General features: G+C 42.4%; 1 long non-coding RNA gene across 1 annotated transcript; it reads left to right on the forward strand.

The window, feature by feature from the left end:
• The first annotated feature begins 1418 nt into the window (after positions 1 to 1418).
• LOC139263848 (uncharacterized) lies at positions 1419 to 13490 on the forward strand. Its single transcript, XR_011593230.1, has 3 exons — positions 1419 to 1507; positions 9877 to 9944; positions 13479 to 13490. It is a non-coding gene; the product is annotated as an uncharacterized lncRNA (long non-coding RNA).
• Positions 13491 to 17210: the final 3720 nt, after the last annotated feature.

Raw genomic sequence — 17210 nt, forward strand, 5'->3', positions numbered from 1 at the left:
AAAACAATAATTACACACAGATAACTTAGTTCCATATATGTATGATTACATATAATTGAACACTGACTATAGCAGCCTGAATACATGGTGTATTTGTACAAATGTGCTGAATTTCAGTTTTAAAATCCATCCTTTCATATTGTGCAATTGAGTACTGTGTTATTTTAAACTAGGATCCTTTTTTATTGTGAGGTTACAGAAGTCATTTAACAATAGACAGCATTTCACATTTCAAAGCACACTGCTGACCCATATACAACAAAGTGCAATTATGTGAACTTTACGGGGCCCATTTAATTTATCACTTTTTACTGCTGATGACTCCATACAGGTTGCAAATAATTCTCCAATAAGAAATCTTTCATCTGGATGGAGAAATAGAACAGATTGACGTGGCTACTGTTAAAAGTTTATCATTGGTCTTGTCCCTTTGGCAGAGGCAGAGTATTCACACACCCTCTGCCCTGGTACACAAATGTCATCCCTTTTGTAAGCTGCTGCTTTCCTTTTCAAGATGCCGGCGGTGTCTCTGATCCCCCTAATCCATTTATCCAGTTTCACAAGTGCATTGGGTGAATATCTGCACAATGGCATAGCCCAGCTGGGAACAGCAAGTCACAGAGTTCAGCAGACACACCCACCGATGCTTGACACAACTTTCAGCTGTATTTAGGTGCATCTTACTCCAAAACACAATGTAACTGTAATCTTATGTGAAAGCTGCAAAAGAAAAAAAATATCGAAAAAAAAGGAAAGCTCAGACGACCCTTGACACGCTGCGGTGGTCTTTGCAAACTTTTTTTTGAGATTATTTAGTGAAAAAAAAGGGGTGGGCAGATTGGATAGGGTTACATTTTAAGACTTCACAATTCATGTGCAGCACCAAATCCTAGGATGGATGAACTCAACAAATGGAGTTACGGTGCTTTTAACAATGAGGTTGTTTTCATCAAAATGGTTCAGTTATGTAAGCAGCCAGCCTTGTAAAAAGTAAAGTTGCTAGATATTTCCAGTGTTACTTGGTCTGGTTGGAAATATAAATACAATATTTCATGCTGCTGGTAAGACAATGTCATAATTCAACTGTTTGCTGAGTAACTATGAACCAAAGCACATAATTTCAAATAAATAAATTATGAAGTACTATTTCATGACTTCCTCTTCCCCACACTCCACAATGGCATTCATGTCCTTGTTCACAAAATCAAAACAAAATGAGCTCTCCCAAATAAAGATACATGAATGGTATCAATATTCATAAAGAACTAATTGTCTGGCAGAGGAGAATTAGTTCCAATTTTAATGATATTTTTTATATCAAAAACAGCAGCAGAAGCTCGGGTACTCTCCGAGTGAGATGGTATTACTGCACTCACACCTGTGGGATATGTTTTCTGGTGCTCCAGTTTTCTCCAACACATAGAGCATCACTCTGCATGCCTTGGCCTGCCAATGTGCACAGATGTGCCACCCTTTTGAAGATAACCAGAGGATTGAGCTTGCACTGGTAAGAACATTGATCAGAACTCATTCAGATTCTGTTAGTTTCTAATGGAATGCAGCAGCCAACATAACATGAATGCATGGTCAGTCTCTTACTTTTTGAGAGTATAACTTAAAGGGGAACCAAATCGGGATGGGTCAGTATACTGGGATGTTATGACAGCAATATAATGCCAGTGTAAATCCTGCACCAAATTAGTAGTATAATATAAAAATAGGCTCTGACTTTAGGTCGGTATGATAACTTATTCTCAGAGGCCATCATAAGAACATAAGAAACAGGAGCAGAAGTAGGCAATTTGGCCCCTCGAGCCTGTTCCGCCATTCAATGGCTGATCTGATCTTGGGCACAGCTCCACTTCCCTGCCCGCTCCCCATAACCCTTCACTCCCTTATCGCTCAAAGATCTGTCTATCTCCATCTTAAATATATTCAATGACCCAGCCTTCACAGTTCTCTGGGGCAGAGAATTCTACAGATTTACAACCCTCTGAGAGAAGAAATTCCTCTTCATCTCAGATTTAAATGGGCAACCCCTTATTCTGAAGACATGCCCCCTTGTTCTAGATTCCCCCACGAGTGGAAACATCCTCTCTGCAGCTACCTTGTCGAGCCCCCTCATTATCTTATATGTTTCAATAAGATCACCTCTCATTCTTCTAAACTCCAATAAGTATAGGCCCAACCTACTCAACCTTTCCTCATAACTCAACCCCTTCATCTCAGGAATCAACCAAATGAACCTTTTCTGAACTGCCTCCAAAGCAATGTATATCCCTCCTTAAATAAGGAGACCAAAACTGTACCCAGTCCTCCAGGTGTAGCCTCACCAATACCCTGTACAGTTGTAGCAGGACTTCTCTGCTTTTATATTCCTTGCCCTTTGCAATAAGAGCCAACATTCCATTTGCCTTCCTGATTACTTGCTGTAACTGCATACTAACTTTTTGTGTTTCATGCACAAGGACCCCGAGGTCCCCCTGTACTGCAGCATTTTGTAACTTCTCTCCATTTAAATAATAATTTGCTTTTTGATTTTTCCTGTCAAAGTGGATAACTTCATACTTTCCCACATTATATTCCATCTGCCAAATGTTTGCCTACTCATTAAGCCTGTCTACACCCCTTTGAAGATTTTTTGTATCCTCCTCACAACTTGCTTTCCCACTCATCTTTGTATCATCAGCAAACTTGGCTACATAACACTGTTCCTTCATCCAAGTCATTAATATAAATTGTAAATAGTTGAGGCCCCAGCACCGATCCCTGTGGCACCCCACAAGTTACCGTTTGCCAGCTGGAAAATGACTCATTTATCCCTGCTCTCTGTTTTTTTTAGTTAGCCAATCCTCTATCCATGCTAATATATTACCCCCAACCCCGTGAGCTATTGTCTTGTGCAGTAACCTTTTTTGTGGCATCTTATCGAATGCCTTCTGGAAATTCAAATCCACCACATCCACTGGTTCCCCCTTATCCACCTTGCTTGTTATATCCTCAAACAATTCCAGCAAATTTGTCAAAAATGATTTCCCTTTCATAAAACCATGCTGACTCTGCTCACCTTTGAAATTGACTGCAAGTTTGGGTTTTCCGCATTGGCTAAATCCCGAACTTGCGATCTGTCAAGTTCCGGCTTCGCTGCACGTTTCTCCGACCCAATGAAATCAATGTGCTGGCGATAAGCTGGGCTAATTGCCCGCCTACTGCACATTAATTACCCTGAAATTTTTACTGCTGGTGCAAACAGGTGCAGGAGCCTGTTGCACAGCGTGTGGGCAGGTGGGATGAGAACATTGTATGAGTTTATGATATAGCCCATAACAAAAAGGCCTGGTTTGTACCAGAGTGAATACAAACTTTGAAAGAAACTTTCATTTCTTTGTGTTTGAAAGCAGGGACTTTTTGTGTCACTGTCTTTGAGGCCCAAAAGCCTTTTTAACATAGAAATCCACAGCGCAGAAGCAGGACATTTCGGCCAATCGTGTCCGTGCCGGCCAACAAAGAGCCACACGGCCCTCGGTCAGCAGCCTTGAAAGTTACATATAAACCGATGAACAATCAACAATGGCAGAAAGGTAATGAGCACCCAGCCCACTCAGTCTGCCCCACACAACTGTGACACCCCTTGCACCAAAACATTCTACACACTACTCCAACGGAAGCCATGTGATCTCTTGGGAGAGGCAAAAACCAGATAAAAACCCAGGCCAATTGAGGAAAAAAATCTGGGAAAATTCCTCTCCGACCCATACCGGTGATTGAAACTGGTCCAGGAGATCACCTTGGCCATATTTGACTCCCTGCAGTACTTACGATCATATCTGCACCAGCCACCAAGAGGTTATCCAGTCTAATCCATCTTACTAGCTCTAGGTCCATAACCGTGGAGGTTATTGCACTTTTAACTGACAAATGTGGTGAGGGTTTCTGCATCCATCACCCTTCCAGGCAGTGAGTTCCAGACCCCCACAACCCTCTGTGTGAAGAAACCTCCCCTCAAAGCCCCTCTGAACCTTCCACCAATTAGCTTAAAACTGGGCCCCCTCGTAATTGACCCCTCCACCATGGGAAATAGGCCCTTCTTATCCACTATATCCAGGCCCCTCAAAATATTGTACACCTCAATGGGGTCTCCTCTCAACCTCCTCTGTTCCAATGAGAACAAACCCAGCCTTTCCAATCTGTCGTCATTGCTAAGATACTCCATTCCAGGCAGCATCCTAATAAATCTTCTTTGCACCCTCTCTAGGGCATAGAAACATAGAAACATAGAAAATAGGTGCAGGAGTAGGCCATTCGGTCCTTCGAGCCTGCATCACCATTCAATAAGATCATGGCTGATCATTCACCTCAGTACCCTTTCCTGCTTTCTCTCCATACCCCTTGATCCCTTTAGCCATAAGGGCCTAACTCCCTCTTGAATATATCCAATGAACTGGCATCAACAACTCTCTGCGGTAGGGAATTCCACAGGTTAACAACTCTCTGAGTGAAGAAGTTTCTCCTCATCTCAGTCCTAAATGGCTTACCCCTTATTCTTAGACTGTGTCCCCTGGTTCTGGACTTTCCCAACGTCGGGAACATTCTTCTTGTATCTAACCTGTCCAGTCCCGTCAGAATTTTATATGTTTCTATGAGATCCCCTCTCATCCTTCTAAACTCCAGTGAATACAGGCCCAGTTGATCCAGTCTCTCCCCATATATCAGTCCAGCCATCCCGGGAATCAGTCTGGTGAACCTTCGCTGCACTCCCTCAACAGCAAGAACGTCCTTCCTCAGAATAGGAGACCAAAACTGAACACAATATTCCAGGTGAGGCCTCACCAGGCGCTGTACAGTAAGACCTCCCTGCTCCTATACTCAAAACCCCTAGCTAAGAAGGCCAACATACCATTTGCCTTCTTCACCGTCTGCTGTACCTGATGCCAACTTTCAATGACTGATGTACCATGACACCCAGGTCTCATTGCACCTCCCCTTTTCCTAATCTGCCGCCATTCAGATAATATTCTACATTCATGCCCCAAAATGGATAACCTCACATTTATCCACATTATACTATATCTGCCATGCATTTGCCCACTCACCTAACCTGTCCATGTCACCCTGCAGCCTCTTAGCGTCCTCCTCACAGCTCACACCGGCAGCCAGTTTAGTGTCATCTGCAAACTTGGAGATATTACACTCAATTCCTTCATATAAATCATTAATATATATTGTAAATAGCTGGGGTCCCAGCACTGAGCCCTGCGGCACCCCACTAGTCACTACCTGCCATTCTGAAAAGGACCTGTTTATCCCAACTGCTGCTTCCTTTCTGCCAACCAGTTGTATATCCACATCAGTACATTATCCCCAATACCATGTGCTTTGATTTTGCATACCAATCTCTTGTGTGGGACTTGTGAAAAGCCTTTTGAAAGTCCGAATAGACCACATCCACTGGTTCTCCCTTGTCCACTCTACTGGTTACATCCTCAAAAAATTCCAGAAGATTTGTCAAGCATGATTTCCCTTTCATAAATCCATGTTGACTTGGCCCGATCCTATCACTGCTTTCCAAATGCATTGGTATTTCAACTTTAATAATTGATTCCTACATTTTTACCACTACTGATGTCAGGCTAACTGATCTATAATTACCTGTTTTCTCTCTCCTTTTTTAAAAAGTGGTGTTACATTAGTTACCCTCCAGTCCATAGGAACTGATCCAGAGTCGATAGACTGTTGGAAAATGATCACCAATGCATCCACTATTTCTAGGGCCACTTCCTTAAATACTCTGGGATGCAGACTACGAGGCCCTGGGGATTTACCGGCCTTCAATCCCATCAATTTCCCTAACACAATTTCCCGCTTTATAAGGATATCCTTTAGTTCCTCCTTCTCACTAGACCCTCGGTCCCCTAGTGCTTCCGGAATGTTATTTGTGTCTTCCTTAGTGAAGACAGAACCAAAGTATTTGTTCAACTGGTCTGCCATTTCTTTCTTCCCCATTATAAATTCCTGCTCTTGTATTCTATGCCTCAGCCAATAAAGGAAAGCATTCCGTATGCCTTCTTAACCACCATATCCACCTGGCCTGCTACTTTCAGGGATCTGTGGACAAGCACTCCAAGGTCCCTTTGTTCATCTACACTTTTAAGTGGCCTACTGCTTAATGTGTATACCCTTCTTTATTAGCCATCCAAAAGTGCATTACCTCACAATTCTCCAAATTAAATTCCATTTGCCACTGTTCTGCCCATCTGACCAGTAGATTGATATCCTCCTGCAGTCCATGACTTTCCTCTTCATTATCAATCACACAGCCAATTTTAGTGTCATCTGCAAACTTCTTAATCATACTCCCTATATTCAAATCTAGATCATTAATATATACTACAAAAAGCAAAGGACCCGGTACTGAGCCCTGCGGAACCCCACTGGAAACATCCTTCCAGTCACAAAAACATCCATCAACCTTTATCCTTTGCTTCCTACCTCGAAGCCAATTTTAGTTTTGGTTTAATTTACAACTTCTTTTTAGGTAGAATTTAACTCACTTTCATGATTTCTTCATGTTATCAGACATTTAAACTCTCGATTTTAGTTTATTTAAATTAATCAAAAGTTATTTAGTCTAATAGAGGAGAATCATGGCCGCGATTTTACGAACCTGGGTGGGCCCATGGCAGGTGACATTGGTGACAGTTCCTGACCCCGCTGCTGTCTCTATCCTGGCCTCTGAAATGAATGTCCAGAGATTGGGCATGTTAAGCCCGCCCAGCACAATTCCCGGCCAATTAGAGGAAGAGGATCTTGTGACATGATTTGATGACACATCATCAGTCGCTTTCCTTAAAGGGACCATGGCCAACTTTCCTTTGATATTTGTGCTATCAGTGTTCGGCAGCATTGAGGTGCTGCAAACACTGACAAGCACTGCACAGAGTTGCAGGGCTGCACCCAGGCTCTCCCATGAGCGGAATAGACCACTGCAGTAGATCAACGCAGCCTGGTTGCACATTGCACCGGAGGCCACAAGCAGGGATATGGTCAGAGGGATCTGGGTGCAGTGCCACAAATGTTTCAATGATCTGAGTAGATCACTAAATGTTAGTACACTCAAACTCATCCTGCTGTGTCTCTCATCACATCCCCATTACTCTGACTTCCCTACCCTACTCCTGTACATCCTTACTCACACCAACTTACCTTGCACCTCCACCCATCCCTCTCTAACTACATTATCACAACCCCATCTCACTAGCCACTCCTCACACTCACCCTCATCCTAGTGCAATCATAACTAACAACACACAAGGGTAGCCACTTGAGTGTTTTATGCAATGCTCATGTAATGTTTCCATTAATATGGTGTCAAACATTGAAACATTTATTTTCAACACTTTGCATTCTTGGACAGATTTGTGTGCGTCTTTGAAAGTGGTTCAGTGAGCTGCAGTGAATGCTGAGACAAAAGGGTACCCCTCTACAATGGTGATGAGTGTGGAAGGAATGGCTTGGGCATTGTAGGGAGGCTTTATGATGTTGATGTTAGGTGGTGCTATCTTGGCGCATCGTATGGCAGTCAAGGTCTACAGTATCAAGTGAAGTATATCTGACCATGGTGAGGCTATCCCGGGTAGCAATGTGTTTGGGTGCTGATGCCCTCTGTCCTGTGCAGCATCAGGTGATTGCAGCGAAGGTTGGTGTTGTTGTTGTTGGTGCTGCTGGTGGCATCGTGGTCAGATTCTGAGGACCAAGGTGAGAGAGTATAAAGGGCACCTAGGCTGCTGGAATAGATGGCAGGTGAAGTAGAGATGACAGAAGCTATCTATCAATGGTGAAAGAGTTAATGAGGTCGGACTGGATGGAGATTTGTGTAAAGACTTGCAGCATGCTGAATCTGTTGTGGAAATCCAGTAAGGAAAAGCTTGTGGCTGAGGGAAGATATCCCTGTAAGTTGGGAGCTATTATTGTACATTTGAAGCTGATTCAATGGCCACTGATCTCCCACCTCAGCTTGACAGACAAGGTCCATGACCAGCGTGGACCCCCTGAGTGATCTGTCAAATGCAGAAGGTGAGCTCAAATTCATTCTTAAGTGGCTCTAAAAAGCCATTAATTACCTAAATTGGTTCTTCCGCTGTGAACCCACTACTGCATGTTGGATCTGTTCAGCACTGACAGACCCAACATCGGGGAAAAATACGTAGCAGCGAGATCACAGCAGGCTCTTGACCCGCTCGGCAAAAAAAAACATTTTCTCACCCGACTCGCCACGGATCACGCACACTGACCCTGCAAAATCCAGCTCATGAATTCGATAGGACTATAATTAGTGTTATAATTTCAACGACTTTGCTTCTGGATTTTCGCCGCAATTTGACCCTCCACGGTGAAAACCCAGTCGGTGGGATTTTTTGGGTACCTTTTTGCGCAGCACTTCCACGTACCACCGGGGAGAGGAGCGCCGATGTGCAACATCGCAAATTGCATGTGCAATCAATTTTTGGCTCTCTTGGGACCCGTATTCCGCCACCCAGAATACCGACAGAGTCAAACCTGCAGTACAGCCCTGCTATAAGCAGTAAGTATGAAGACCTGCAAAAAAATTAGTTAAACATTTGATTTTTTAATTCTTTTTCAGCCATTTAGTAGGTAAGGGTTTTGTGAATATTTTGTGAATGTTTTTTTTTGCAATTTTCTTTTGTTGCTTTTCCCCCCTCCCAAGGCATCCCATGCAGCGCTATCGGCCCCGGACTAAACTTGCCGAAATTCACGGTTTGCATCGCGACTCCTCATGCGACGCCAATTTTTACCAATAAATTAAAGCCAAAAAGTGAGCCTAAGAACGGTAGCGCAGCAAAACCAGTAATTTTCGTGTAAAATGACCGTTTTTTGCTGAAAACCAAAATTCTAGCCCTACGACTATAATTATAGGTTTGTGTATTGTAATCTTGGTTTGTATATTAAATAATATTGTAATATTTCTGGCTGCTTAATTATTTTAAATGGATTTTGGGCCAATCAGCAATCTCCTCTGTTTCTTGATTGGCTAAGAGTCAGAAAGTGAAAGCAGCATCACTCCACGTGATCCCATGTTCATATATGTACAATGGTGTGCCCCTTGGATCCGTGGATCACTACATTGCGCACAACTCTGCAACGTTTGAAAGCAACGTTTTGAAGAGGGATTCACACAAGATAAGTGCGGATTTCATTCGGATGTTGATGGTGTGCTCCTTGGCTACACCACTGAATGCGAATTCAGGGCTATAATTCTTATAAATCTGTCATTTTAACAGTATAGAAATATAGGTATTTTGCAATCTGTACATATGAAAGGTAAGCAATAGTTTTTGTAGTTTTTGAATAAAAACAGTCAATTTAAAAACTATTAGTCGAGTAAGTATATCTATTTATAAGAACATAAGAACATAAGAAATAGGAGCAGGAGTAGACCATATGGCGCTTCAAGCCTGCTCCGCCATTTAATATGATCATGGCTGATCCGATCATGGACTCAGGTCCACTTTCCTGCCAGCTCCCCATAACCCCTTATTCCCTTATCGGTTAAGAAACTGTTTATCTCTGTCTTAAATTTATTCAATGTCCCAGCTTCCACAGCTCTCTGAGGCAGCGAATTCCACAGATCCACAACCCTCTGAGAAAATAAATTTTTCCTCATCTCAGTTTTAAATGGGCAGCTCCTTGTTCTAAGATTATGCCCCCTAGTTCAAGTCTCCCCCATCAGTGGAAACAGTCTCTATGCATCCACCTTGTGAAGGCCCCTTATAATCTTATACGTTTTGAACTTATAACTATACTGTAACTATACCTTCATACTGTTGTAAATATAAAACTTAACATTTTATGTTACAGCATGGTTAAAGTGGACTCTTGCTAAATGTATACTCTGGATAAACATAAATACATTTGTGAAAATTCAGGTAAGCAAATAAAAATGGAATGGGGTTGATGGAAAATAGAAATAAAGATACTCATATGTTTAAATCTGAATAAAATCAGAAAATGCTGGAATGCACAGCAGGTGAAAGAGGTTAATATTTCAGGTGTAACCTTTCATTAGTAACCCTTCTCCTGTTTCCAGCCTTCTGCTTTTCTTGACTCCTCCATCTTGTCTTTTCTTGATCTTTTCATTGGGAGTTGTTTTTCTTTTAATGTTCTGCTGAAGGTTCCTACCTGAAATGTTAACCTATCCTACTTTGTTGGGTGCTGACAAACTTACAGTACTCTTTCCAGAACTCTCTGTTTTAACTTTTTAATTAGATTCTATGAACTCTTCAACAATGTGCTAACAAATAAGAATATAAGGGCATCAAATGTTTATTTTGCTCATTGAAGTTTATTGCTCTATTACCTTAAGTTTCTGGTCTTAGCATTTTGAACATTTCTAATCTTTTTCTCTTTACCACCCAGCCAGGCAAATTATTTCCTATAATTATCTTTGTATGAGTGAAGAATTTCTCCCTAGAAACAATGTGAAATTACATTCACCTATTGAAATTATGTCCCTTGGCTTCAAGTTCCTTTGAAGTTGAATTCTACATTTACCTTATCAATATTGTTTAATATTTTGCATAGCTCTTTTACCTGACTTCTCACTAGAATATAAAGCTTCAGCTTCTTTTATCTTGCCTCATAACTCATTCCATTTACATTTGACATCAGCCTGGTTTCAGATCCCTCCATGGCCTTGCCCCTCCCTTTCTCTGTAACCTCCTCCAGCCCTACAACCGTCCGAGATCTCTGGACTCCTCCAATTCTGGTTATTTGCTCATCCCCGATTTTAATCGCTCCAATATTGGTGGCTATGACTTCAGCTGCCTTGGCCGTAAGCTCTGGAATTCCCTCTCTAAACCTTGCTGCCTCTCCATCTGTCTCTCCTCCTTTAAGATTCTCTCTAAAACCTACCTCTTTGACCAAGCTTTTGGACACCTGTCCTAATATTTCCTTATGTGGCTCGGTGTCAAATTTTGTTTGGTAATGCTCCTGTGAAGCGCCTTGGGGTGTTTTTAACTATATCAAAGGCGCGATATAAATGCAAGTTGTTGCTGTTGGTTGCACTTCTCTGTACACACTGCATTGCATGTACACCCTTTTTTGTGTGCTGCATTCAAGAACTGAACATAATAGAGCTGATTTCCCCAATTGGCCACTCTTTTTAAGGGGCAGCACGAACAAGAAGCATTAACCTTGAAATTGCAAGCCCGCACAACCTGATTTTCTGTCACATAACGTCCTGACCTACGTTTCCTGTGAGTGCCCAATTAGGTTTTAATCCAAGTGTACTAAGTGTGGTCTGACCAACACATTATTAATTCTTAGAATAACTTTTTGAGATTTGGATTCCACTGTTCTGATGAAAAAATATAGCACTTGATTAGCTTTTTGATTGCTTTGCCAAATTATCTAAACATTGAAAGTGAACAGCAAAAAGTACACTTATCTCATTCATTGACTACTGTTTTGGAATCTAAGTTGATTCCATTTCTGGTTCCAAATTACTTCAGGTTAATGATCAACAAGGTGACCATTAGGCAAATTTTAATTCTTCCATCCAGAAAGACCCTGACATTCCCCCAGTGTAGCATCCAATCAGTTCTTACCTCCATTACTTTAAATGTAAGATCATTGCATGTGTTAATCTTTTTTGGGGGGAATATTAACTTTTATCACCACACAAAAAACAGGTGACAGTTAAATGGAAACTCGTTTTACACCTCACACTATCTTTTTTCCATTGGAAAAGGTGCAAAAGGAACTGCTGATCTGCTATCACACGCTTTCCGCACAGTAATAGAAGTTAAAATTACCTCCTTTGCGTGAAGAAGAACATCCTGATACCAATCTAAAGTTTACCTTTTAATAGTTTGAAGCTGTGTTTCCTTGTCCTATTATTGCAATTTAGTTTAAAGTAATATTTCAGATGTACCTTTTCCATTCCCTTTCTTGCCCATCTCTACAAGATCACCTCTCAGATGTCTATTCAGTCTGTAATATCCCCTCAGTAATATTGTCTCAGTGACAATATTTGTCTGAATACGCTCCTAGGGAGTGCATTGGGGCATTTTCTCATATTAAAGGTGTTATATAAATGAAAGTTGTAATTGTTATAATGATTAGATCATACAGTGTAATGTGAAGTTCGGCTGATTTTGCCAGTATCACTAAGCACAAATTATATTATGATGTATTCATATGTATGTAGAGTGGCTCCTCAATCTAATAGTTTGTAGCACTTTCTTATTTACTACTACTTCTGATATAACTTATTTTGTTTTAGTTGGTTTGCTGAAAGAGAAATTATATGGGAGAGAAATTTGGCTGCTTTTAGCTTCCTGTTTGTGCCGGCGGGTAGTGGTAATGGGGTACTAAGGGGTTACTGACCGGGCATGGTGAATTCAGCTACACCCGCGAACTTTCCTGATGGTTTTGCCTTGGCGCTAAATTATGACATCATCAAGTGCTGTAAAACTCAAAGTTTTCTCAAAATTCAAAGATTCCCCCTCTGTGTGAAGAAACCCTAAGGAAGGATCATTTTGGACTCGCTTAAGATGAATTTTGGGATTTTTAAAAGATGCATGGGTCTGCAAGGGAAAAGGGTTGCAAAACCAGGGAACTACTAACCTCGGAAAAAGCCGGTCTTTAGATATTGGTGCTGTCTGGGATATTAGAGCTAAACAAATTGTCTGGGGAATTGTGAAAACTCAAAAACTCTGCTCCCTAGGAGACATTAACTTTTCAACAATTGACCCAGAGAGAGCCAGCTATAGCTCTAAGCATGAAACCCATCCAGCACATGCATAATATTAATCACTTTTCCGGCCTGCATGGAAAACCAGGTCTAGGCAGACAACATAAACGATAAAACTAATTTTTACAATCACAACTCGAATCCAACAGATTGACACATCCTAAACATGTTATTGTTAATGAGCCCGCCAAAATTTAACAAGAATTATCAAGCCCACCAAAACTAAGACAAAGAATCGGGTTTGATTTGGCACGCAGATTAGAAAAGCTCTCAAAGGCCCTGTTTTACGGGTTAATGAGCCTTCTGATGAGCGTTCTGAGCAACTAGAGCCTTCACTGCACTATCCGCTCCATCCGTGTCTTCAGCCTTGACGGCACTCCTGGGTTACACTGCTCTGCTACTGAAGAAGAAGGAAGAACATCATCAAAAAGACAGAGAAAAGTAAGTCCCAGTGACTTCGGACATCACCAACTCATCGCAGCAACAACTGACCACAGCCAACGTGGTAACATCGGACCACCACGATCGACGAATCCTAAGAAAGAAACTACTCGAGAAGAAACCAAAGATTTGAAAGTTTTCCACTCTACAATCTATTCCTGGCTTACAATGGGTGAAACATTACTTAAAGTAATCCAAAGCCCTACTCCTACAAGAAGAAAGTGGGTACTCACCCCATAATCTAAACTGTGCCTTACTGCATCAGCAGACTCAACCTAACTGAAGACTACACAGTAAGACGTCTTCCACGACATTCGGGGTACGGCAAGCAGCACCTACAGAGACCAGCGAACCCCGAAACCGCGAACCACCGCTAACTGTCAATAAGAGGATTGGTAAGCATTATCCCTGTTGCCCTAGAGTTTAACCTAGTCAGATTTAGGTATTGGGAGGTGGGAGGTATATTATTTTCTGTAACCCCATTTGTATGTGTAATAAAGTGTTCCTTATTGTAGAGATTGTAAGTTTTGACATTGTACTTTTCTTTCCTGAATAAAATCAAAATTTCTTGCACCAAAACCAGTTGTCCGCTTCACTTTGTCTCATCCCCAAATAAATCCAAAGTCTAGAAACCAGGGAGTGGGAGCGATTCGAACTGCTCAGAAGGTCAGAAGTGAACCTGACCCCCACACCACCCCCTAGAGTGTGTAGTGCCCTGTTACCATCCCAGGCATCAACAACGGCAGCAACAGGAGGCGTTAGCACCTTGGCTAACCACTTGGGGAATGATAATTAAAGGCAGTGGTGGTCAGGTAGGCTAAACTTTATTCTTCGCACCAGTCTGGTGCCTGCTGAATGTTTTTGATGGCTCATTGCTGCACAATTTCTCAGCGCTCCACTCTCTGAGAGTGATTGGGGCTGTACTGGAAGTTGTGCAGGTCCCGTGGCCCCACAGAAAAAAGAATAAGAATTATACAACCCATCATTGGCCCTTCCCTTTAAGCGAGGGAAAGAGCCTCTGATGCCAGCAGCACTGCACTGCACATTCTTCAGTGCTCTGCTGCTACCGCCCCTCTGACTTTAGCGCCCTAAGATAAGTGGTTCGCGCTTGATTTAATGCTCCATTTCCCTCTTGAAGTGCTAAAGGTGAAGTTCCCAGAATCCAAAAAGGATTGTAGCCTTGCGATACATTTCTCTGATTTCAAAAGTTATTGCCCCAAATGGGGTGCAATGGAATTTGTAGCCCTGTATCTCTATATCTGTAATATGTTGAAAATCTTATATCTGTCGGTACTTCATGACTGTGCTACTTGACATCATGTTCTCATGTTTTTGTCACACTTTTGTGTAATTTTTCCTCTTATAAGTTTCTAGGTCCACATTTATAATGCATTTTACCTATGTGCTAGTCACACTGATTGTGCAATCTGGCCACTGGGATGCCACAATTTTCTCAAAATGTTTTCTGAAAAACTAATTTCTAATATCCAAGATAAGGATTTAAATGAAAATATAAAAAAATACATAATTCACAATGGCACAATTAAATTATTTCCTATTAGTGCATTTTAATACCTTCATTAAAGGTTTTACTTCAAAGTCTCAGTAGCACAGAGTGGGAAACTTGAGAGTTTGAGCGGCGGAGTACCTGAGCGGGAGCAGACGGAGGCCTGAGAGTGGGGATAAAAGCTGCAGCAGACCTGCAACTTCAAGGAATCTTATACGGCCAGTGTGATCTCCTGGACTAGTTTGGATTGCCTGGTTGGGTCGGAGAGGAATTTTCCTAGATTTTCTTTCCCAATTGGCTTGGGGTTTTATCTGTTTTTTTGCCTCTCCCAGGAGATTGCACGGCTCCGGGTGGACAACTTTGAAGTGTGACATCACAGGTAAGGCAAGTAAGTGATTGGTTCCCAGTGGTCTTCCCTCCCCACCGGCGGGAGGCCTCCATCAAACTCGCTTGGAGGGGAGACTGCCCAGAAAACCCGACGGCAGTCCGTGGCAGTCGGCGGCAGTGGGCGGCAGTTGGTGGTGAGTCCACCAAGTTCGGCCCCATTAGCTTTAGCACTCCCAGCATCCTCGCTTAAAGGGAAGGGCTAATGATGGGGCACAACCTAATTGTCAGCAGTTTTGCGTTGCAAGGTGACCTGCGTTACTGCCATTACAGCCCCAAATACTCTCACAAAGTGGAGGGCTTGGACATCTTGCAACAGTGAAATATCAAAAATTTTGAGCAGGCACCAGACTGGTGCAAATCATAAAGTTTGACCTACCTGAAAACAATTCTTTTTAATTAGCGCTCCCCAGGAGGCCATGCGAGTTAACAATGCCTCCTCTACCTGCCGTTGTTCGTGGCTGGCGATACAGCAACAACAACAACAACTTTTATTTATCTAATGTCTTTAATGTAGTAAAACGTTCCGAGGCACTTCACAGCAGCATTATAAGACAAAACAAATTAATCTATCACTGAGCCACATAAGAAGAAATTATAGCAGATGATCAAAAGCTTGGTCAAAGAGGTAGGTTTTAAAGAGCACCTTAAAGGAGTGGTAGAGAGGCAGCGAGGTTTAGGGTGGGAGTTCCAGAGCTTATAGCCCAGGCAGCTGAAGGCATGGCCAATGATGGTTGAGCAGTTATAATCAGGGATGCTCAAGAGGGCAGAATTTGAGGAGCACAGACATCTCGTGGGATTGTGGGGCTGGAGGAGATTACAGAGATAGGGAGGGGTGAGGCTATGGAGGGATTTGTAAACAAGGATGAGAATTTTGAAATCGAGGCGTTGCTTAACCAGGGACCAATATAGGTCAGCGAGCACAAGGGTGATGGGTGATCGGGACTTCGTGCAAGTTAGGACACGGGCTGCCAAGCAGGGGGCAGGAAGCAATTTCACATGCAGGGCATAACGGGGCACTCCACACTTTATGCTGTCACGATCTGCGAGGCAGTGGAGGCCCAGGCGGTAAGAGTTAGCGCCAGTGCTAAATCGGCACTGAAGTTCGCGGGCGTCGTTGCAATCGCCGCACCCAGTCGCTAACCCCTTAGCATCCTGTTAGCGCCTCCACAGGCACTAACAGGACGGGTTAAGCAGCCGAATTTTTCCCCAGAGGGTCTATATTTGTGTTTGTTTATGTGTGTTCCTGTGTGTGAGAGACGGAGAGAAAAAAATAACAATTCCTTTTACACATCTGTTGTAGCCTTTGTTGTGTTCTGTAAACTTGAGAAAATGTTTTAAACTGAGAAAGAGAGAGAGCTAGACATGTTAATAAATCATTTTGAAAATTTCAGTTGAATCTTGAAGCCAATTAATTATCACACCTGATAATATCTACGTTAGAGAGACACACACACAGACAGAGACAGAGAGAGGTAGAGAGGGTATTGAGAGAGGCAGCTTCTTTCTTCGTTATTATTGAATTAATTTTTGTTATAGTTGCATTTTGAAAGCCAATAAAACCTTTTTGAGGGAAACTGATAGCAAAGAACTGTGGTCGAGGAGGGTGGGGAGCTAGCAGGAGGAGGAAAACAATTTGAGTTTGGAGCGTCATGCCACATGATCTTGGGGGGAATGATTGGAATGGCGGAGGGGGGGAGTGGACGGAAGCCTATTGGTGTTTTCAGAGGTGATCTTATTGAGACATATAGGATAATGAGGGGACTCGACAGGTGGATGCAGAGAGGATATTTCCATTCATAGGTGTGACTAAAACGAGGGGACTATGGGCTAGAACCTCCACTTTTGTGGTTATCGTCCAAAAATGGGCGTTATTTTCGGCGTGGGAGGTAAAAAAGTGTTTTAAGAATGCTGACTTCGCGCCCATTCTCAAAACACCTAGCTTACATTTTTGAAAATGGGCGTTACCGTGAGCGATATCAAATGGGCAGCAGCGTTAAATTTTTTTGACCTTTTGCCGTAAAGTGTGTACGTTCTTAGCAACGGCATGGCAACACTTGATTCCTTCGATTCTGGAGATCAAGGGTCACAATGACATGCGCTGAT

Source organism: Pristiophorus japonicus, chromosome 5 (genome assembly GCF_044704955.1).
Source record: "Pristiophorus japonicus isolate sPriJap1 chromosome 5, sPriJap1.hap1, whole genome shotgun sequence".
Taxonomy (NCBI): Eukaryota; Metazoa; Chordata; class Chondrichthyes; family Pristiophoridae; genus Pristiophorus; species Pristiophorus japonicus.